General features: G+C 40.2%; 1 protein-coding gene across 3 annotated transcripts in view; it reads left to right on the top strand.

Moving 5' to 3' along the window:
* RAI2 (retinoic acid induced 2) overlaps positions 1 to 22968 on the top strand; it is a 60399-nt gene that overhangs the window by 13616 nt on the left and 23815 nt on the right. The window contains exons 2-3 of one of the 3 annotated variants that reach the window (XM_067566084.1): positions 16540 to 16644; positions 22027 to 22109. The exons of 1 other annotated variant lie outside the window; for it this stretch is intronic. The gene's annotated coding sequence lies outside the window, so the exon portion shown is untranslated. The remainder of the gene's footprint in view (positions 1 to 16539; positions 16645 to 22026; positions 22110 to 22968) is intronic. One more of the 3 variants, XM_067566086.1, reaches the window with a different exon arrangement.

Here is a 22968-nt window from a genome sequence, read left to right as displayed (position 1 = left end):
GAAAAATAATCAATTGTCAAAGTTTTGTCATTTAAATTCTTTCTAATTTTTATTCAAAACATTATCAATGGATTTCAGTAAACAAAAAAAATTGATAAACACTTCAATGTTTTCTATTTTAAATAATCAAGAAAAATTTGAAAAAGCAAACAGGTCAGTTTTGAGCACTTCAAAATGAAAACAACTTTGAATTTTTTAAAAACATTTTTAATGATCAGCCAGCTCTAGTTTAAAGTATTGGTAGTAAATACTTGTAGTAAAACAAAACAAAAAAATAGGTGTACAAATGGATTCCCGTGTTCCCCAGCTAATCATCAAGGCAATATTTTGAGATGTTTCCATTCCTTTTTGCTTCCTGTTCCCTAAGGGATGCTCCTTTTCCAACCAGAATTCTTGCTACATCAGCTACAAGCTGTTTATATTGGTTGCTCCCTTGGCAGTTATTATTTCTTAATGTGTTAATTGCAGTTCTTGGACCCTATGAGTGAGAGAGAGAGAGAGCGTGAGTGAGAGTGAGAGTGTATGTGTAATATTCCCAATCATGATTTAATCATACTCCATAATTCCTTGAGCAGAAAATGCTATTTGCATTCTGTACATATTACATCCAATAAGAGGCTCTAATGGCAAGAATTCAAATAGCAAAAGAAGAATGAAATCATCAGGGTAAAGGGAAGAGTTGCCACCATTTTCTGCTTATTCAGTCATGATTCCTACTACATTTCTTGGTTTGTGTGATGTCTTTTAATTGAAACTTGACTTATGTTGGTTGCTTTCCACCCATTACCGATATTTTACAGTGAATTCCTTCATAAAAGTAGCTAATCAGAGATAAGGAATGACTTCAGTGAGAGATGAGGATTTTAATGATTAAAAAGAAACCTATAGATTTTAAACATGTAGAGCTCTCTGAGCCTGATTTTGATCCCACTTGGGGTCTGAGCCTTCAAGCACTTTATTCACAAGGAACTTTAAATTCGAATAGGCCCATTGACTTCAATTGCAGGATCTGCCACCTCTATATTAAACCAGTGTAATTTGAATGAATTCAGTGAAGTAGCTTCAGGTTTACATTGGTATAGTTGAGATCCAAATCAGGTCCTAAATATTAGTGTTTGTACTCTAAATCGCAGGATAAAAATATCTATAGAAAATATGTTGAATTGGTTCTTGGAGATTGAATATAACTTATTTATGTTTAAAAACATGTAACATTAATTAATGTATTCATCAATTCCTTTATTCGGTTGTAACCCTGGAAAGAGGCAACAGATGAGTACACGGTATATTTCCAAGGAAATCAGATTAAGGACTGTTATGTAAGCACCCGCTCCACAGCGTTCTAGAAATTTGGTTTCATTTTGTAAGTATTCACGTACCCCCTATATGGGGTTTATTAACCTTCTGAGACACACCTCAGACTTCAGTTAACTTTACTGAGAGTCAAATGCTTGCATCAAGAGGAGAAAAACCCTCTGTGCTGGTTAGAAATTAGCAATAATGTTTTGCATCTGTGTAACAGTTTAAAATGAATTATTCAGAACATAGTGTTTGAGCAGCTTGCACATATATGCCCATTTACTACCCTCAGTCCATGATGAAGTTATCATTGATGCCAATGGGAACTGAGCACCGGCACTGAGGTCAGATTTTGGCCCATAGCCTGGAACACCATTTGACTGCACCTCTGCATAAAAGGATAGGAATATCTCCCTCCCCATAGCTAGGGACCTAGAGAAGAAAGCTCTTTTGTTCTTTTGCTCTGGGTATTTCAAACAAGTCGTGAATTAAGCAGTTTTTTAAAATAAGAAACTCTTAATAGTTTTGACTGTTGAAAATATGTTCAGTGAGTGAAAATTACATTTGTTTGAATAAATATATCCTGTGAGACATTGAATACACTTGACTCCCTTTGAAGTACAGGTGCTCAGCACCTCACAGGATCGGACTTGTAGCTAACAAATCAATTGATGCACAAGTCAAAAAAGGAATCCAGGGACATCTCTCAAGACTGCCTTGGTTCTGCAGTGTTAGAGGATTAAAATGTAGCAACCACCTATTTGTGACAGCAAAGTAAACACGTGAGACTTGCACTACACATGCGTAGCCTGAGAAGGGTCTGGGCTGGTTTGGATTAGCAGGATGGCGGCGGTGTGCGTGACACACTGTTGGGAATTGTGGTGAGGAGACTGTCTGGGGGAAGCATACATTAATTTACTCAACAACAAAAACTCACCCACTTCATATACAGTTTCCAGGACAGGTGTGCAGGGAGGAAAATGTACATTAATCTGATTTAATTTCCTAATTCTCAGTTACCATGGTGATGGATGGGGTATAAAAACCTAAACAGAATAAAATCTGTTGATTAAGAAGGTGCTATTTCTACATAATCACTTTTCTGTTTATAACTGCATTTTAAATATACACAGAATACAATATGAAAACACTATTCTCTGGATGTTTGTGATTTTATCAGTAACCTTTGTAATATAGATATCAATCTTACATCTCACTGTTTGCTGTTTAGAGTGTCTTACTGTATGTGTTATACAGATATATAATGTGTATTGCAAAAATCACAGTAATAGTTAATGAAGGAAATAATCTTTTATAGGTGCTGTAAAATTAATAACTGTGAAACCAATAGCCATCTACTGACTTTTATTTAGTGTAAGAAAATTCCGGAACAAAATTAGGACTTAAAAATGGGATTGCAGTATGAAAACAAAATAGTCCTACCACCATTGTTCACAATCTTGAAATGGCAAGTTTCATTTTTTTTAAGTCTGCCCAAGTTTTCTCTTCTCTTCTTTATATCTCTAACAAGTATCATCACCTTCTAGTGCTGTACCTAAAGAGGGAAAGACAGTGTCCAGATAACTATAAAACAAAGGGCTAATAGACATTAAAGCCCTAATCACGGAAGCGTCTCTGTTCAGAAAGCACTTAAGGAGATCATTACTTCAAGCATATGCTTATGTCCCATTGAAGTCAATAGAATTTAAATGCATGCCCAATGTTAAGCACATGCTTAATGTTTTCCAGAATCAGGACCTATCTTCTGATAATATTGCAATAAGTGTAAGAGTGTTGCTCAAGACATTCAAATCCTATTGTCTATACAGCTTTATATCTAACAACATTTAAATAACTATATTTAAGTACTTTTAGGCTCTCATCATTATAGTATCTGAGCATCTCACACTTTTCAGTGTATTCACTCTCACAACACTGCTGTGAGGTAGGAAAGTGTCATTATCCCAATTTTACAGGTAGTGAATTGAGGCACAGAGAGATTTGGGGGCAGATTTTTAAGGGTATTTAGGAGCCTAAAGATGTAGATGGGTGATTTTGAAAATTCCAGTAGGCCCCTTTCTACTATTGATTTCTGCATTACGAAGTGCTTGGATACCTTTAAAAATCTGGCTCTAAATGACTTGTCTAAGATCACCCGGGAAATCTGTGGCAGAATGGGACACTGAATACAGGTCTTCCAAGATCCATTCTAGGAACCAAACTACTGTACGATCCCTTACTATCTCCTTAAGAAGAGTAGGTGGTGATAATAAAAAGGACCAAAATAAAATGAACAAAATAAGTGGCAAAATAAGTAACGTATGTGGTGTGGGTTTCATAACGTTTTCATTGCTGCTTGATTGGGAAGATGTGTATAATTTGTGAGCGTCCACTCATTAGTAATACAGTCAACCCATGCAGGTACCAATAAAAACTTTATAAGACCTCAAAGCATTGTGTGTTTTGTTTCTGCCTCTTCATATATACTTGTGTGCGTGCTTGAGAGCTATTGTACACTGTATAAAATATATTTCATGTAGCTAGTTTAATAGATAGATAATTTACTGCTAAAATATTTTATAATCTCATAGGTTTTTGCACAGTATTATTTGGAATGTTTAAAAAATCATCTTTGGCACACAGTAATTTGTCAGAATAATAGGTGCATGTACAGAATAATCTGTATTTTCTTTTATTTTTCTGAAATACGTTCAATTCTTTAAATGGCCTCTGTAAACCATTCCTAGATATATTTTATTGCTTCAATTTTACAAATTAGCAACAAAACTGCATTTTTTGAAAAACACTCCCATTTCCGTCATGTGCATGTTTGGAAAGCAACACAACAGTGCATCAAACAAGACAGACTGGAAATTTCCAGGTCCATTTCCTCTCTAATGCATGCTCATAAAGCAGGCTTGTCTGTACCGTATGTAGCTGCAGTGCTGCAGAAAGTCAATAAAGAGCTGACCACCTCATCGCTATCAAAAGCACTGAGAAACCCTGCCTCATCTGCCTTATTAAAACCACCCTGAACTCCTGTAGAGAAACATAGCTGGAAACCTTGAGGAAGAAGGAATCAAAAAGAAGCTAAAATTGCTGTGAGTACTCTGTACATCTAGGCCTTGCAGTGAGGTTAAAGCATATTTATTATAAAATAAAACAAAAAGGCAGATTCATTAAAACGTCATATTAAATATGGACATTGTGCTTGAACTTCTGACTTTCCCACATAGAGTTTGACACAGAAATAAAATGATTAATAATCCTGGCACTGAGTGGATTTAAATAGCTCCCTGATGGGTTTGGTATATTAGAATTTTAAAATATATCTATTTATTTATTCTCTATAAGAAAGTACACGATGGAGAATTAGGAAATAAACTACAGAACATGTACTGTAAGATATTGGGAAATGTGTTTATGAAGGATCTTATTATTTTATTCTTACCTATTATATAGTATTTATTTACTGAATGCTCGCCATGCCTTAGGCAGTATCAATCAGGATTTTCCTCCCCCTCCCATCCTTTCTGTGCTCCTAGCTTTTTCTGACCTTAGGAAAAAAAAAACTTTAATGGAAAGATCACTGGTTAAGCTTAACACTGTAAGATTTCAGAGACTGAATTCGCTGAAAGTGATGATACTAATCCAGAGTTATGCCATGAATTTGATTGCAGTGAATTTGATTTCTGACATGTTGAACAAAACTAGCCCATTAGTCTTAATCTGATCTAATTTGAATTTGTATGAAGGTTTTAAACAATATATATCTTCTGCAATTCAGTTGCTTTTAACAATTAGTGTCAGTAAGAACACCCATGAGTAGCCACTAGACAGAGAATAATTATTGGAAGTCCTTGCTGCAGAGCCCAGCATATATCTGACCATTAATTTAGCTATGTTCATTGCCTTGGTGATGCGAGATTACTAACCACTTCCTTTTCACAGGTGGGACTGCTGTGACTCATGTCAACCCAGTCACGTGCACAAACCTAGTCCTGTAATTCTTAGCCATATGAACACACCTGGTCGATCTCAGTGGGACTGCTCTTATGGGTCAGAGCTACTCATGTGAGTGCCGCTTGGAGTCAGTATCCCAATTTCTAATTATTTTGATTTGCTTTTACAGACCCCTCTGGCCAGGACTTACATGTATAATGGCCAGGGGAAGAGGCAGTAACCCATTCAGGACTGGAGATCTGGAGGTGTCTGTCACGCTGTCTGGAGTGGCTCACGACCATGAGTGCCAACCGCAACACAGACAGTCAAGAATCAAGGCCAAAATCTCAAACTGGTTGTGTGTTCTGTACTTAGATTTCACCAACCCAGAAACAAGTGTAAACTCCTTAAGCCTCATAGCAGTCTTAACATGGAGTCACAGACCATCTCTTTGGGCATTCCAGTCCATCTTGCCACCCAGGCAAGCCTGCCTTTGTGACAGATGATCGCTTGACACCAAAAATCACAATAATAGGTTAGACAGAGAATAAGTAACCCAAGGTCAATTATACTTAGATCTCAAACTGAAGACAATGCTTGTAGTCAATCCTGTAACAATCTAACTAAAAGTTTGGCAACTAGGAAAAAGAAGGAAGAGCTATTTACAAGATTAAAGCAAATAATCGTACACACACAAATGAGTTAGTTAGGTTTCAAAAGATAATAGAAACTTCTATAGTTAGTAAACTCTTTATATCCTTCTGGACTAATTCAGGCAAAACAGCTAGGGACTCCTTGCTTATGCATAGAAATCCTCGCCCTTCAGCGTTCAGGCAGCATAAGAATAATAAATTCTCCTTAACAGGCATTTTTATTCCCTTCCCCCGATGTTCAAGCTGTGATGGGACGAGACCCTGGGTGCATATCCTCTTCAGAGATGTGGGGGAAGCAGTTTTGTCCACAATGTTTTTTCTGATGTTTGAAGGCCTTCTTTTGTTGGGGAGAAGATAATACCTCTTGTGGTGAACTGGTATTTCACACTGGGTATTGCTTCTCCCCTGGCTCTGGGGGATTTACAGTCTTAGCAAATATTTTTTATAGTTACAGAGCAGACGTTTAAACATTTACTTTGTACCATGGGATACAGATATTATAAGTAGGATTAATACATGCAGCATCCTACAAGCAATCCATAAAGTCTAAACATATTCTTATCACTCTAATATCTGTTTTAAGAATACTAACCCACAGGTGAGCCAGGCTGGTTTCCAGCTATGCATTTGTCAGTGATCAGTGAGGTCTAGGGGCCTTGGCATGATCTGGCACATGATCTGCCAGCATCACGGCCATCTTGCCATACACATTTTACACCTGTGCAGCAGTTTAGTAAAATGGAGGAAGTTGGGCATATATGGGCAACTCTCCACTTCATGTGATGGTTCAGAAGAAAGAACAGCTGGAGGTTACTAAAAACTAGGAGGGGAGCCAAAATATGACCAAATGGTGGTGGAGCAAACAGGCGAAGGGTTCTGAAGTGGGGCAGGGGCTGGGTGATAATGGGGAAAGAATAAGAAGATGCTGTTCCTAGGTAGGAGGTTAAAGGTGACGAGGTGATGGGCTTGAATAGTAAGATGGGAGTGGTGCTAGGAGTGTTTCCATGTGAGAGGGAAGTGATGAACTGCAAGAGAGGTCATTATTATGGTTGACTGAAGAGAGGACCAGTTAGCTGGGGAAACTGGAAGGTCCTTCAGGGAATCAGTGAGCTGGATCACATCTGATGCTGGGGATGTGTGGGAGGGAAAGAATCTGCAAATGGGAGTGGGGTTGGAAATTGGGCTGGAGCAGGTTGCTAATGGGTTGGGGCTGGCACTGGAGGTGATTTGTCACTAAATTCTTCATCTCTGTCCCTGAGTTGCCCTGATCACTTTCCTGGTGGTATTTGTTTCAAATAATGAGCGTGCCGGAGGATAAATTCTTCCAGTGTGATGAAACTTATACTCAGGTTTTGCTCTGAAAAAATCCAGTTCTACTACTGTAGTATACTGCCAAGAGTGCCCGCAACGCCTAATCTTTTGCCCTCTGGCTAAGGCTGTATTTTTTTCTTGGCTGTCAATGATTTCTCTGAAAAAAAATGTGAAATTCAAACATTCTGCTTTTTTTTCTTTGTTGGCTTGCTGGACATGGACAGAGATGAGTTCCAGAGTGTGGGATGTGTCCGAACAATTGATCTCATAGACTGATAAATTCCAAGGCCAGCAGGGTCCATTGTGATTATCTAATCTGACCTCCTGTATAATACAGGCCATAGAACTTCCCCGAAATAGTTCCTAGAGCAGATCTTTTTAAGAACATCTAATCTTTATATAAAAATGGTCAGTGATGGAGAACCCACCGCACCCTTGGTACATTTTTAAAATGGTTAATTATCCTCACTGTCAAATATTTGTGTCTTATTTCCAGTCTGAATTTGTCTAGCTTCAACTTTCAGCCATTGGATCTTGTTACAACTTTCTCTGTTAGATGGAAGAGCCCATTATTAAATATGTGTTCCCCATGTAGACGCTTATAGACTGTAATCAAGTCACCCCTTCACCTTCTGTTTGTTAAGCTAAATGGATTGAGCTCTTCGGGTATGACTATGCTGCAATAAGAGGTCTGCGGCTGGCCCATGTCAAGTGACTACGGTTCATAGGGCTCAGGCTGTGGGGCTATAAAATGGCATTGAAAATGTTTGGGCTCAGGCTGGAGCCGGGGCTCTGGGGCCCTCCCCTCTTGTGAGGTCCCAGAGCTCAGGCTCCAGCCTCTGTGGAAGTTGCCATTTTACTCCATGACAAATTGTACTTTTTACTGTGGCAAGGATGGATGGAAAATACACCCTTAGCACGCATAGCTATAGGCTCACTCACTTCAGCCTGCATTCAGTGAGGTGGAATGCAGTGGATGAGAGCATACAAGCTGGGTGCTGAAGGGCCCCATCATATGCTCCGAATCTTCCCTCTGCACATTTTCCAGTGAGTTGAACTTTCCTCATAGCAGAGATTGGCAGCAAGATTTAACCCTTACTGTGGGATGCTGCAACTTAAATGTTGTTACCAGCTCTAAGTTAGAGTAGTTCAGAGGGACAGTAACTGACATTTCTCAGTAGCTGAAATAAAACCACAGCAGAGAGCATAGCTAAGAAGGAAACATAATTTTACACATCAGCAGTTTTTTATGATTAATAACATTATCCTGCCTTAACTGAAAAATGGCATGGTGCCCTTAAGAAAATTAAGTTGCAGGAATTAGCATCTAACATCTTTATGATGAATGTGTATTTTTACACACTGCATATTACTGTCAGTGCATTTAGAAATAATAGTGCAGTGTATTGTAATAAAAAATCATCCTGTGTTGTTTGTAGTTGCGTGGCACCATTCTGTCTGGCTGACTTGAGTCTACCAGCTGAAATGCTTGTGTAGATTCAGGATGAGGATACTGAAATCTTTGAAATGGAATTTATGTACAAATATAAGAAGAATGTGTAGGCTCTAAGTTTCGCTATCAGTTGTTATTGCTGAGAGGTATTCACAGAAAGTCAATGCCAGACATAGTATTAGCAATTGTCAGCACTAGTGCCTTTGTGAAAAATCAGTAATAAAATAAGCTGGGACTGCTGTTTGTGTGACTTTAAACATTAATGAATCATTGTGCATGGTCGGTCAGTTGTTGTGATAAGTTTGTGTAACGCGTCTTTGTGGGCCACTCTCTCCACCTAAACAAAGACTGAGAGTGAAAAAAGAATATTCCAAAGAACAGAGAGGATTTGCTATGCCTAGCAGAAAGCTTATACCTAAGCTTGGGCAAGGTTAACTTGTCACTGTCGTAGAGATGCCAAATTGTGACTAAAGGGCATAATACATATCACATGGAATCACTTGGTGCAAATCATCATAGCTCCAGCGAAGTCAGAGTTACACACTTTTACATCAACTGAGGATCTGACCCATGATACGGATTCACCTTTCCTCCAGTGGGGTTGTTTTCATCCCATCTATTTCCTACATACCACTACAACGGTATCATGGCTGCATTAACAAAAGGAAAGAAGACAGTTTTGCTGATATAAAATTAAAGTTATAGAGATATGAATGCTTTAATCCTCCAAACAGCACCAACTGAAAACTGCAAAACAGTATTATTGGCTGTGGTATTGTCAGCCCCAAGCATTCAAAAATCATGCTATTTTAAAATAAACAATACATTTGGGATCTTTTTATTTCTTTGGTTTTGAACCTTTAGAATTCAAGTTTTCATGCTCTTCTCTTGAAACTATGAAGCCTAGAAACATTGTTGTCATGGGGGTACAGAGAGAAGGTGAAATTCTCATGTAATCACCTGACTCCAAGAGAGAAATAAGAGAAAAATAGCATGAGACTCATGATAAAATCATGAGTTGGCCACAGTGTGGCTTTGTCGGCTGACAGTCTTCTCCATCCATCAAACAAAGAATAAGAGTTATTGTTAGCAATGCTCCAACTGTATGCACTTGTGTAACAATACTGTACTTCCCATCCAGCAATAATACCCATTGCAATTCGGGGGGATCCAAAATCCTTCGCATGTATGTGCTAGATCCCCAGTGTGCAGACACTCACTCCTCATGTGAGGACAGTTCTTACTGTGTTGATCCTCTCCTAAAAGTATCAGTGCAAAGAGGTTTTAAACACTACCTGTTTGGAATTACACACTCACTTTGCACTGGTGTGTTTGACTACACAAGGTGCCCAGCAATGGTGAATTGATTGTTACTCTTGTCCTCCTCTCCTCCCAACAAGGGCTGTCCAGCCAGCCAAATTTCTTTGTTCTAGTCTCATCAGAATAACAAACTGAAATCTTTGCCTCAATCTTGCTGATAAATCAGCAGCTGATCGAACAGTGAGCGAGATGACAGGAGGTATTGGCATTTTCCTGCAGCTCTTCCAGATCACTGATACTTTGGTGCTTATGTGTTGGCCCTGGTCCGTCTTTCCACTTGCTCTTTGTTTGTCCAAATTTGTAGGCAAATGTCTACGTAGTTACCTTCCCTTTTGAATTCCAATCAGTGTCCCTACGAAAACAGACAATGAGAAAAGCCTTAATAACATGCTTCGTCCCTCACTCCCCACCCCTCAATATCCCTTGAGGAAAGGCTCATTTCTGCCAAGATCCTAGCTTGCAAAAGTAAACAATATAACATTACAATAAAGTGTTTTGATTCAATGGGTCTAGCATTTAGGAGCTGCACTGCACAGGGAATTATAAAAAGGATCCTTTGTAGCTAGCCAGTGGAAGAAAGAAATAATCTTTCATTTTCAGTGTATTTTAAATGCAAATATTAAAGCAGCACAGATGAAGAACAAGGGACTTCTTTGCCAGAACTTAAGGTTCTTAAGAGGTTTATTATTCAGCATCTGTCAACAGCTTTCTGTCTGACTTTTATCTCTGATTGGTTGTTGCATATAACCCTGCTGATATCCCTGGGTTTTATGTGTGCATGTGCCATTGTTTTTAATATTTGAACAAGTGGGGTGTCGGACTGAGAACACTGAAAATGAAATATGTGAGCTGAAATTGGTTTCCTCTGAGGTTGCTCCAAATAATTAAAACTAAGGCAAACCTAAGTGGTGGTGTAATCCCTAGGAGATGAGAGCTTCTTTGGAATTGTGCCAGGTTAGCAGGCTGGGTAACCTGCCCTGTCATCAAGATTTGCAGATTAGCTGTACTGAGGCTAGTTGGCTTTGACATTTCATTAGGGGCGTTTTCTGTAGTCATGCACCCCAAGTCCTTATGCGATAATATATGGATGACCTAGTTTTACTGTCTGTGTAACTTTTAAAATCCCTTCAAGTAAAGAGTGGGATTGAAAGCAGCCCCGTCTGGCAGGTACTTTTGTTATTGGTGCACTGAGGCCTGGTCTACACTAACAAATTAGATTGACCTAGCTACATTGTTCAGGGCTGTGAAACGTTTTATGCACTGAGTGCTGTAGTTAGGTTGAACTAACCTTTGAAGTAGATGCAGCTAGGTTGACAGAATAATTCTTCCATCGACCTAACTACTGCCTCTGGGAGAGGTAGATTAACTACATCGACAGAGTAACCCCTTCTGTTGATGTAGGAAGCATCTACACTATGGCGCTACAGTGGCACAGCTGCAGCACCCTACCTATGCAGCTGTATTGGTTGTAGTGTATGCATACCCTGAGTTTGTTTGCAAAGTAACTGAGGCCTGATCTACGCTAGAGACTTTTGTGGCCCAAAGTCAGCTTTTTGCACCAAAACAGTGGTGGTGTACATGCTGCAACCAACCCAACCCAACTCCTCTGATTTTTGCGACAAAATAAAATCACCTCAACAAGGGGCACAGAGATTTTGCGACAAACTTTTAGCGACAAATCCTCAGTGTAGACACTGCTCTTGGTTACATTGGTCCCATCCTGACCGCTCTGGCCATCAGTTTGAACTCTGCTGTCCTGCAGCCATCTGCTCCTCCCTCTTTAAGGTCCTGGGAATTTTTGAAATTCCACTTTCTGCTTGGTCGGTGTGAAGAGCTCACATCTTATCTTCCCAGCTGACCATGGAAGCTCCACGCACCACATGCTCTACTTCTTGGAGCACACCGGAGCTTCTGGATCTGATGGGCATTTGGGGAGAGGAGGCTCTGCAGTCCCAGCTCTGCTCCATTTGAGGGAACTATGATACGTGCAGTCAGATTTTTCATTTAATGACTGAGAAGGACACGCTGCAGTGGCATGCAAAAATCAAGGAGCTGTGGCAGGGGTACCAAAAGCTAGGGAATCAAACTGTCACTCTGGTGCAGAGCCAAAGACCTGATGCTTCTATAAGGAGCTGGAAGTCATCCTCAACAGTGACCCTACCTCCACCATCAAGAGACCTGTGGATATCTTCGTGGGCCCGAAGCCAGCGGAAACAGGCATCTACCCTGATGAAGAAGTCATGGATGAGAAGGTCGAGTTGGAGGACAATGCGGATCAGGGGACCTGGTCATTTTGCTGACATGGGAAGCCAGGTTCTCTACCCAGGAAGGTTCGAACCAATTCCAGTCCTCCAGCTCTGGCGTGCAGCATGCAAGACAGGAGAGCTCGGGTAAGTGATTTTTTTGAGCTGATGTTGCTCAGTTACATGAGGTACAGCTGTCCTTTGCTTTGTTGCATTATGCAGCTGGTTGAAGAGATAGAAATACACAAGAGTAGTTGTGTTTGCATGTGTTTCCCATTCCCCTGTTCAGCTAGACAGTGCTGCGGAAAAGTGTGTTAATGCACACCAAGATTTCATAGGAATCCTCCAGAGACATCTCTAGGAAACTTTCCTGGAGGTACTCACCAATCCTCTGCTGGAAATTCCATAGCAGAGCTGCGTTGTTTCTTTCCCATTGGAGGAGACTTTCCCACACCAGTCGGTAATCACTTGTGCAGGGACCAAAGCCGCACACAGGCAAGCAACATAGGGTCCCGGTTTGAAGCTGCTCGCATGGAAGAGATGTACTCTAGTACCAGGGTGGATTGAGAAAATAATTGATTTAAATCAAGTTTCCCACTCACATATTTCTTAAATAATGATGCAAATCTGATCACTAAAACATGTTAATTGACAACTCAGTACAGCATTTTACAACATAAAGGAGGGTATACGTTGTAGTTTTTTAGATAACTTGATTTTTATTAATTTAGGAAAAAGTACATAATACTCATTACCTGTGTCAAGCTGCAGATTCAGCAGCAGTACATTAGGAATGGTAAGAAATGGTACCATTTACCAAATGGTAAATCACACACACAAACACAATAGCACTTATATTTTATTAAACTAAAACTTAAATGTTACATAAATGTTTCACATTTGCAATTGCAGCAGTCTCCTGAGTTGCTGGCTGATGGCTGTCCTTAAACTTTTTTTTTTTTTTTTTTAATTTTCAAATTTTATTGACTCTAACAGACAAGTCATCACAACACTAAATTTATGCGGTCCTTAAAACTTCTACAACTAGCTCTCATCTTCCCCACTCCCACTGCCATATTTATTCATAGACTGAAACAGAAATATGAGTTTTTCTGCTTTTTCAACACCCAGTTGATTTCTTAACTTTGAGTGAATAATACTAAACGATGAAAATATTCTCTCTCTGCCTGCAGAGGAAGCTACTGCTGTGAAAAGTTGGCTTAGCAACTGAAGGAATTCTGTTTCAAGGTGCCTGGCTAATGATTTCCACCAATTCAGGGGAGTGACTTTGTTCAAAACATCATCAGTAAACATGTACTGTTCAATGGTTCTTCTCCAGCCCTGAAATTTATTATGATTGGCATACCTGAGGAGTGATTTTGAGATGCCCATGCCATGGCAGCAGCATCATCTTCAGACGATAGGCATCTACCTTTATATCTGGGGTCGAGAATGTTTGCAAGAAAATGAGGTGGAGTTAGTGCTTGATCCATTCGCTCCTTTACTGCCTGCAGTTTAACTTTCTGGTGAGAGATTTCCTTCTTCAATGCCTCTTGAAGTGCCTTCCAAATTTTGACAGCATCAGCAATGCGGCAACAATTTCTCTGAAGTTTGTTTAAGGCCATGGATATAGGCTTCAGTATACTGAGCGTATCCTCTCCATTCCTCTTTAATCCAATGTTAGATACTTTGGATGAGATACTTTCATCTATTTATCACGGTTTTCTTCACAAAGTTTTATGAGACTAGGCCAATTCTTAATAAATTGTTCAAAACAATCAACCACAGAATTCCATCAAACATCTTGAATGAGAATTAGGTTGGATCCTCCTGCTCTCTTCAGTGAAGCTGAAGCAAAATGGTTGATACGGAAGTATTTTGCGACTTCAACGTTTTCTTTTATTCCTGGAGAAGATGCACTTAAGTATTTGGCAAAAAAAGATGTATTAAATGGGCACCACAGCTATATGTTATTAAGGAGCATCCTTCCATTTCTTCTTCTAAGTATCTTCAAATCTTTGCCACGTTTGCAGCATTGTTTGTGAGAAAACTGTGCATGTGACAGTTGAATTTTTGTTCACAGTTTATTACAGCTTTCACTGCCAGTTCTTTTAAATATTCTGTTGTGTGGGTATTTCCTGATGTATCTATTGTTTTTGAAAGATATGTAATCCCATCTTCTGTTATCACAGAGGTACATATTACTGGATCATTGTGTATCTTGCTCCACCCCTCAAGGCTTAAACTGGCAAATTTCCCCTCTGTATTTCTTGCACACTGTTCTAGTTCCTTCTCATACACTGTATCTAGCAACCTTCCACCAACGTCTTCTCTACCAGATGAAGTGTAGCCTGGTCGAAAGGACTCAACCATGTCAATGAAGTGTTTTATTGTTAACAATGTGAAAAGGAGAATTTGTGGCATAAATGAATCGAGCAATCTTTTCATCTATGGTGTCTTGTTAGTATTTGCTGGTGCTTACTACAAACCCACCCATGGTGGTGGTTTTACTGGATGATTGAAATCTTTTGCTTGCTACTGATACTTTGTTGTCTGAAATACGTTTAGTTGCAGCACTGCTGCTAAAAGTACCAATGGATGACTCTGAAGTTGTTGCAGGGAGAGAGTCACAGTTAAAGTCTCTTATGCATAAATGGAATCCTGAAACAAAATTCAAAAATGATTTTTGACTAGTTGTTCTCAGTTCTTCTCACTCTATTATTCAGTTAATCATTTCCATTTTTTTTCAGCAAGGATGCAGATCTGATTCCAAATTACTAAAAAAGCTAAGACTGACTGCACTTAGAGTGCACTTAATTTTGGAGTAAGCCCCATAGAACTCACTGGCACTTCTGTTTTTTGAGAAAACAAGTATAGGATGGATTCCCCTGGGAAAGCTGAGTTATGCTGAAGAAAAATAGGAAACAGACTTATGGCATCACCATTTTGTCTGTGGCCATGATGTTCCAAAATAAGAGGCATGTATTATGTAATATAAAATAAAAAAATGACACCCAGTGGCAACTGGCAACTCTAGATTTCTCTTACTGCAGCTTTCTGTACCATATACTTGGGTGATAGATTCTAAACCTAGTTAAGTAATTAAACAAGCCTAGCTAAGCTAAACTTTTTTTTCTAGCAACATCCAACATAGCAAACAGCTTGGGAATGTACTTGTTAAATCACACTTACACTAAAAGGCATAGAGAGAGTCTTGAAGAATGATGCATTGCAAAGTGAATTATTTAAGTTATTAACCAGTTGATCCACATTGTTCTTCAGACATATCCATATCTTCATCCACATCATGTTCTCTGAATAAGCAGTTTTCATTATGATGTTTCATTCTTGCAACTAGGCCCTGCATCTCCTTCTTGCACTGCTTACACTTGACATGTTTTCTTTTTTTACCCAGGGAAGGAATTTCTTCAAAATATTCCCAGATAGGGTCTCTCTCATGCCCAGAAGCCAAGACAGTTTTTCTGTGGCGAAAGTGTGGGGGAATATAGGAAGCTGTGTGTGTACTGAATAATGTCTTCCCTTTTTCTTTCCAGTCCACTCCACTATTCCTTTCTACTCTGCCTCCGTCCTTTGTCTCTCTGTCTTTAAGACAGTGTCTTAACTAACTCCTCTGCCTTGCTTGGCCCAGCTCCACCACCACATAGGCACAGAACAACAACAATCCTATCCAGTCTGTGTCTTTCTTTGCATATGTGACTTTAGTCTGCTGAGAAACTGAAACAGAAACTGAAAGCCCAGAACTTTCAAGAACCAAGAGCTGGTAGTTAGGCTGGACAGACTAGAGTCATTAATTCATTTTTATGAGACTCTAAGTGTAGGTTTAGCATGTTTGTGATGAGATTTAATTGTAACGGTTATTTTTTAAACAAGAAAGAAATTTAGTATTTTATCGATGATTTTTTAAAAAAATCTAAAAAACCTGATTCAAATTTTAAAAATCTGATTTTTTTTTGATGTTTTTAAAAAAATCATTGATTTTTATCCACGCTGCCTAGCATCCCTGCTTACTCTCAGGAGTGAGATGTCTGCTCCTATGGCTCCCACCTATGGAAAATGGTGACACAATTTGAAATTTTGTCCCTATTTATATACATGAATTCCCCAAAGAATCACCCAGAACCTTTTCCCCAGCTTGAATGCCACGCCTTCCAGGTATAACTCACCATGCCCTGGTTGATCATCAAGCTGTGCCCTTGCTGGAGAATAGTGAGAAGGAGGTGTATTTTACAGTAATGCCTCAATGCTGTTATTGCACTCACAGTAATGCTTCTATTTATTATTTATTGTGCTTCTACAGGTGGTCCCTGAGGGGAACCTCCCCACACCTACCTAGTGTCTATGGCTGATAAGAAAATGACCACAGAGAAACAAAGAGATGTTCCAACTTCTTCAGTCCTCTGAGGTAGGAGAAAAAAAAAAAAAAGGGCACAGAGACAGTGTGACTAAAATCAGAAAATTGATAGGTAGGAAAGGAGGGAAAACCAGGAGTGAGTGATAGCAGGTCACGAGCACATGATAAAAGTCATGGAGGAGCAAACAGAGTTGCTAAAGTCACTCATAGAACTGCAGACTGAATTAATGTGTGCTCGCCCGCCCTTGCAGTCAATATAGAACTGCTTTCCATGCCCTCCCCAAACTCCACCCACCGATTCTACCAAACTCCCAGCCCACCCCGTTCACTCCACCCCTTCAGGCAGCTTCAAGAACGATAGCTAGACTTATACCCAGCTGTCATAGTTCACACTGCCTCTCACTACTTTCTCCCTCCAGCCCAGCTTTTTGTCTGTGTTGTGAATAATTGTTATTCAATAAAGACATACTCTGTGTAGAATAAGCAATCTTAATTGTCTCTTGCACACGGTGGTTGCACCTCACATTGATACATCTTGCAAGTTGGATAGCAGTCATAGCATGGCACAGTGCTGCTTACAAAGACACCTTATTGGTGCTCATTGTCAAAATAATTCCTCAAGGCCTCCCTGATTCAAATCCCCCCCTCTCCCTCCAATTATGCTCCTCTAATAGCTCTGACGTTGTTGTTCATATTCTGGTTGTTCATATTCAGCCGCAAGGCAGTCTGCCTCTCCACTCCACCCAGGGGGAAACGTTTCACCCTTAGCTTCACAAATATTATGGAGCACACAGGAGGCAGCTATAACCATGGGAATATTTTCCTCATTTAGAGCTAACCTGCAATAAAGGCATCGCCAGCAAACCTTTAAGCTGCCAAACGCACATTCAATGGTTATTTGGCATCTGCTGTTATTGAAGCGCTCCTTGCTGCTGTCCAGGTTGCCCGTATAAGGCTTCATGAGCCATGGCAGTAGGGGGTAGGGTGGGTCTCCCAGGATCATTATGGGCATTTCAACATCCCCCATTGGAATCTTTTGGTCTGGAAAGAAAGTCCCGGCTTGCAGCTTTCTGTACAGGCCAGTGTTCCTAAAGATGCATGTGTCATGCACCTTTCCTGACCAACCCATGTTGATGCAAGTGAAACACCCATGGTGATCCACAAGCGCCTCCAGTGCCATAGAGAAGTACCCCTTTCTATTGATGTACTCCGTTGCAAGATGGTCCAGGGCCAAAATTGGAATATACATGCCATCTATCGTCCCACCACAGGTAGGGAGTCCCATTACTGCGAAGCCATCCACTATTTCATGCACATTTCCAAGACACTCAGTCCTTCATACCAGAATGTGATTAATGGCCCTGCACACGTGCGATAACACAGCTCCAACGGTGGACTTCCTGACTCCAAACTGATTAGGGACTGACCAGTAGCAGTCTGGTGTTGCCAGTTTCCACATGGCGATCGCCACATGCTTCTCCACCAAGAGGGCAGCTCTCATTCTGGTGTCCTTGCACCGCAGGGTAGGGGCGAACTCCGCACAGAGTTCCGTGAAGGTAGCTTTGAGCATTTGAAAGTTGTGCAGCCACTGCTCATCTTCCCAGACCTGCATAACGATGCAATCCCACCACTCAGTGCTTGTTTTACATGTCCAAAAGCAACGGTGCATTGTGTGCGGATGCTCCGTGAATGCAAACAGTAATCTGGTGCTGTGTGTTTGCCTGGCACACAGCAGGTCAGGCGCCTCGGATTCGAGTTCCGATTGGGAGTTCATGATATACTGCGTGACCAGTTGTTATGTGTTCAGAATATTGACAAGAACAGTGGAGAATAGTGCAGGATCCATCCTTTCCGATAGAGATGGCGGGCGCTCAGGAAACTGGGGCCGTTTAAAAATGCTGTGCAATGCAGTCAGAAACCCATGGAATGATGGGACAGAAATCACTGTATCATGGGATGTTGAGCCTGCTCCCATGATGCATTGCAAACCTCTCCACCTTCCCACAACTCTTAGCAGCACAAGGTGGTGAGTTGTACAGTGGGATAGCTGCCCACGGTGCACTGCTCTCACTGTCGATGCTTCGGCACCACAGTGAATGCACAGTGTGCACAGGCACAAGCGTTGTTATTACAGTGCTTTTTGATCATTGCTGTAACTTGGCGTCGACAAAACTTTCTAGTGTAGACAAGACCTAACTGGATCAAAGGCTGATACAGAAAAGAGATTGCTTACCCGAAAGCTAATGAATGTAGTATCACTTGGGGAGGGAAAAATGCTTAACTTATTATTTCCCAAATAGTGTATATGTGTAACAGCAACTGTTGTTTATCTGTATAATCTGCTGAAGTGTTGAAAAGCAAAACGGGATGTCAATAAAATAATTTTATAGCTGAGCTTCAAAGGAGCTTTTCAGAACTATTATTTGTTGCATACATATAAAAAAACTTTGGAGAAAGACTGGTTTTGCAAGTAGGAAAGCAAATCCTAATACTAGAGGAACATGTACTATAAGAAGAGAGGCACAGTGCTGCAATCTGGCTGAAAGGGTCAAGGGACTGGGGAAGGACATGGTATACGGACATCATTTGTTCAGAGACATTTGGTGATAAGACCTGTTTGTGTGCATCATGATGATGATTAAGAAGGACAAGATAAAAGATCATCCAGTAAACTCCTGGGGTTTGTTTCAGAAAGCTGAATTTGTCCTGTAGATTTCTGTAGATTGGAAGTGTCTTAACTTTTTAGCCACCACTAGTCTTAGGGGGTAAAGGTGTCATCTGGGTCTCTCTGGAAGCCCCAGTGACACTCCCTACACTTTTGTTTTGTTTAGGGAAGAATAAACACACACACACACCTTTTCTTTTCAAAGACTGTCCTGTCTCTTAGCTGAGGAATGCTCGTTCCTCTACAGCTTAACTGTGCAACTCCCTAGAGGGTCACAGAGGTGTAAGAGTGTACTCTGGGGTGATCCCTTCTCTCTGGGGGGAAGGAATCAAGCCTGAATTTTAGACTCCCAAATTCTATTGTTTATAGAACTACTATATATGGCCCAGATGTGAAACCTTCAGACATTTGATTTGAAAAGTAAAATTGAGTTTAAAAAAAAAAAAAACCTATTATACTTTACTCAGAGAAGAAATATAAATAAAATTAACACACATTGGTTTTTTATGTTCTTTGACTTCATTCACTTGTCTGACTCTGGATTTATGTAGCTGTAACTCCTTTGAGTTCAGTGAACTGGAGTAACACTGGGGTGACTCAGACCCTTAATCTTTAGGGCAATACGTAAAGGGTCGTATCTAGCAAGATGCTGAGCACCTTCCACTTGCATTTGTTTTAGTACGAGATGAGGATGCTCAGAATTGGACCTTAAGTGCAGGATCTGCTGGTGTCCATGTAGAGAAGGCAAGACTACAGGTGCAGCACTGCATTTTATACAGCACACATATATATATATCTGTGACAATGACCTTCTGTCGCTGAAAAGAATCACCTCGTAATATACGATAGCTGTAGAAGATAAATATCTGTTCTGATTCTCTGAATATTACTGTAGAAATTTTAGAAAATAACTCAGTAGTGAATAACTATGCAGTAATATTTACCTATACAATGAAACCAGGCAACCTTTCAGGCCATAAATCAAAGTACTGTACTTACAGTTCCTATTTTGGTGGTACTACTGAGTAAAGAAAGTTGATCTGTGTCAAAAGAACTTCATTAAAATCAAAGTAATAAACAAAGAAAATTGGTGTTGACTCTTCAGCTCTTTCCAGTCCTTATTAACTTAACCTGAAAGTTGGGTTTTTTGTTTTGTTTGAGACTCCATTTTGTGTCCTTCCTGTATTTCTTTTGTAAGTCCACACATTGTTACAATTACATTACATTAACTTTTCTAGAGCATTGGGCACGTCCCTTGTATTTATCTGGGACAATGGAAACGTGCGTGTTTTATAATCATTTTTGCCATTGCACTGATTTGAGAATTGGAAACAGAAACTGGCAAAAATAGGTCGCAGGAGGCAATGCAGCCCTAGTAGATTTCTGAATTGTTTAGTAAAGGCCAAATGCATCTAAAATTGGCATTCATGCAACTTAAGATAGGTTATTATTACTTACAATGGTTTCAGCATGATTTCTTTACTTCCAGACATAAAGTGCAAGAAATTCCTGTTTGAGAGCAATTGCCAGTCTAAAGTGGTTTTTCCCCATAGGCACTGGGTGTCATCCTAATTCTCTTCATAGGATCATAAAAGAATCTTAGAAGATTAAGGTTGGAAGGGACCTCAGGGGGTCATCTAGTCCAACCCTCTGCTTAAAGCAGGACCAACCCCAACTAAATCATTCCAGCCAGGGGTTTGTCAAGCCAGCCTTAAAACCTTTAAGGCAGATTCCACCACCTCCCTCGGCAACCCCTTCCAGTGCTGAATGTAATAGAAAAACTTCCATTCGTTTAGGAGCAGAGTTAGGCCACTGCTGGGTGCTTCTGAAACCTCATTCCTCTAATTGGACCCCTTCTGAAGTAAGGTATTGTTCAACCTGAATAAAAATATCAGCAGCTGGCCCTTAATAACCAGGTAGCAAAGCAGTAAGCAGAAGATGCGGGGGGAGGAGATTATAATGAAGAAAAATCCGTTAAATATCTGGACTGCTAGACAAATAGACTTTGAGATATATTTGAAGAGATCTAGGGTAACATTTTCAATAGTGCCTAACTAAGATCCATTGCTTTCATTGCGACTTAAGTACCTAAGTCACGTAGGTTCTTTTGAAAATGTTACCCTAAGACTTTAAGGAGTCGCTCTTTGTACCCTTCAGGTGAAATTCTGGCCCCGTTGACTTCAGTAAGTCTGTAAGTTCACCTTTAGTTATTTTTCTAACCATATTTCAGTGACATACATCGATCAAATAACACTGACTGTCTTACCCCTGGGTCTAAGCCTGTGAGGAGCTTAGTGCCCTGAATTTCACTAACTTTGGTGGGAACTGAGAGCACGCAGTCCTACTCAGGAAGTACTCAGCACTTTGCTTTATCAGCCACTGTTCTTCTCATTTATATGAAATTGAATTTGACAACGTAAATATACAATGTAGATTACTGATCCCAACAGAAATAACCATATATAAAGCACAAAATGTATATTACACAATAGGCCATGTCTCAGATTTTTTAAGTAATATGAAGAACATCTGTCACCTTCCTTTTCTATGTTCTTGACACAGAGATTATTTTAGAGTTAACATTTTACCACATTGAGTCTCTATTAACATTACACCAGTAAGAGTATCAAACTATAGCTACATCCTGATCCCTCTCTTGCCATGTAGTTGGTGTTCAGAGCTGGGAAGTAATTAACTTTTGTAACTTAATGTCTTTGTGACATCAATACCCTCATAATTGCAGGATAATTGTTAGTTTTCTATTGCAGGAATTGTGGGCTCGACTCTGAAAGGTGATGAGCACCCTAATCTCCTACAGAAGTCAATGTAAATTGAGGGTACTCTGCAGCTGGTAAGTGGCTCTTAGTGCTGGGCATGATTGGGCCAATGGTAATTGCAGTTTAACAGTGAAAAACAACAGCTATTTCCTTGCCTACCTTCCTCTGTCCTCTACCATAAAAAAGGGAAAAGGAGAGAAAAAGCCTCTTAAGAATAGTGCTGGAAAGAATGCATGACCATAATGTTAAAGTGCAGTGGATTGGTGATCTGGGCATATGTGCACTGCTAGTACAAACAGCAGCACAGCTTTCCATTCAGTAACAAGGAGATCATCTTAAAATGGTTTCTTTATTGGGTTTTTTCCCCCCCAAATATTTTGACAGAATTCATAACCCCTAACATAGCCGCGGGTCCAGCAATCCCTTTCTGCGAGAAAACCCACAGGAAGAGAGGCTAACCATGGACTATACTTCCGGAGTGCAGGGCAGAAGGCCAGTGGGTGAGATGCTCCCACTGTTATTCTCCCTTGACCCCAGGCCTCCTTGCCCACTCTCCCTTAGCCACCCCTTTCCCATTCAGGGATCTACAGGAATCCCTGTTGTGCATGGAATGGGGAGATGGCTTCAGGGAGGGTCCCCTCTGTCCATGGATTTGAGGGACAATCGACCCTGGAGTCACTTGTAACCCATTATTTTTTCTGCATGTGTTTGATTTGCTAGCCGAGGAAATCAAAACAATCTCACTTTCCAAATATATGGGGCTTAGAATAATAAATTACATATAGCACAACAAAACAAACTCTTAGGGAAGGGAATGGGAGGCTTTCTACCTTAAGCTCCCCCACCCTACTAAATGATGTATCTTATTTGGGTTTCAGATAAAACAAAACAGTAATTTATTCATAGAATCCTTGAAGTAAATCATCTTTGAGT

This window comes from Emydura macquarii, unplaced genomic scaffold (assembly GCF_026122565.2).
Source record: "Emydura macquarii macquarii isolate MOO-44397 ecotype Brisbane River unplaced genomic scaffold, CSIRO-AGI_Emac_v2 contig_2734, whole genome shotgun sequence".
NCBI lineage: Eukaryota > Metazoa > Chordata > Testudines > Chelidae > Emydura > Emydura macquarii.
Note: the sequence above shows the minus strand (reverse complement) of the source record. Positions and strands in the feature narration are given on the sequence as shown.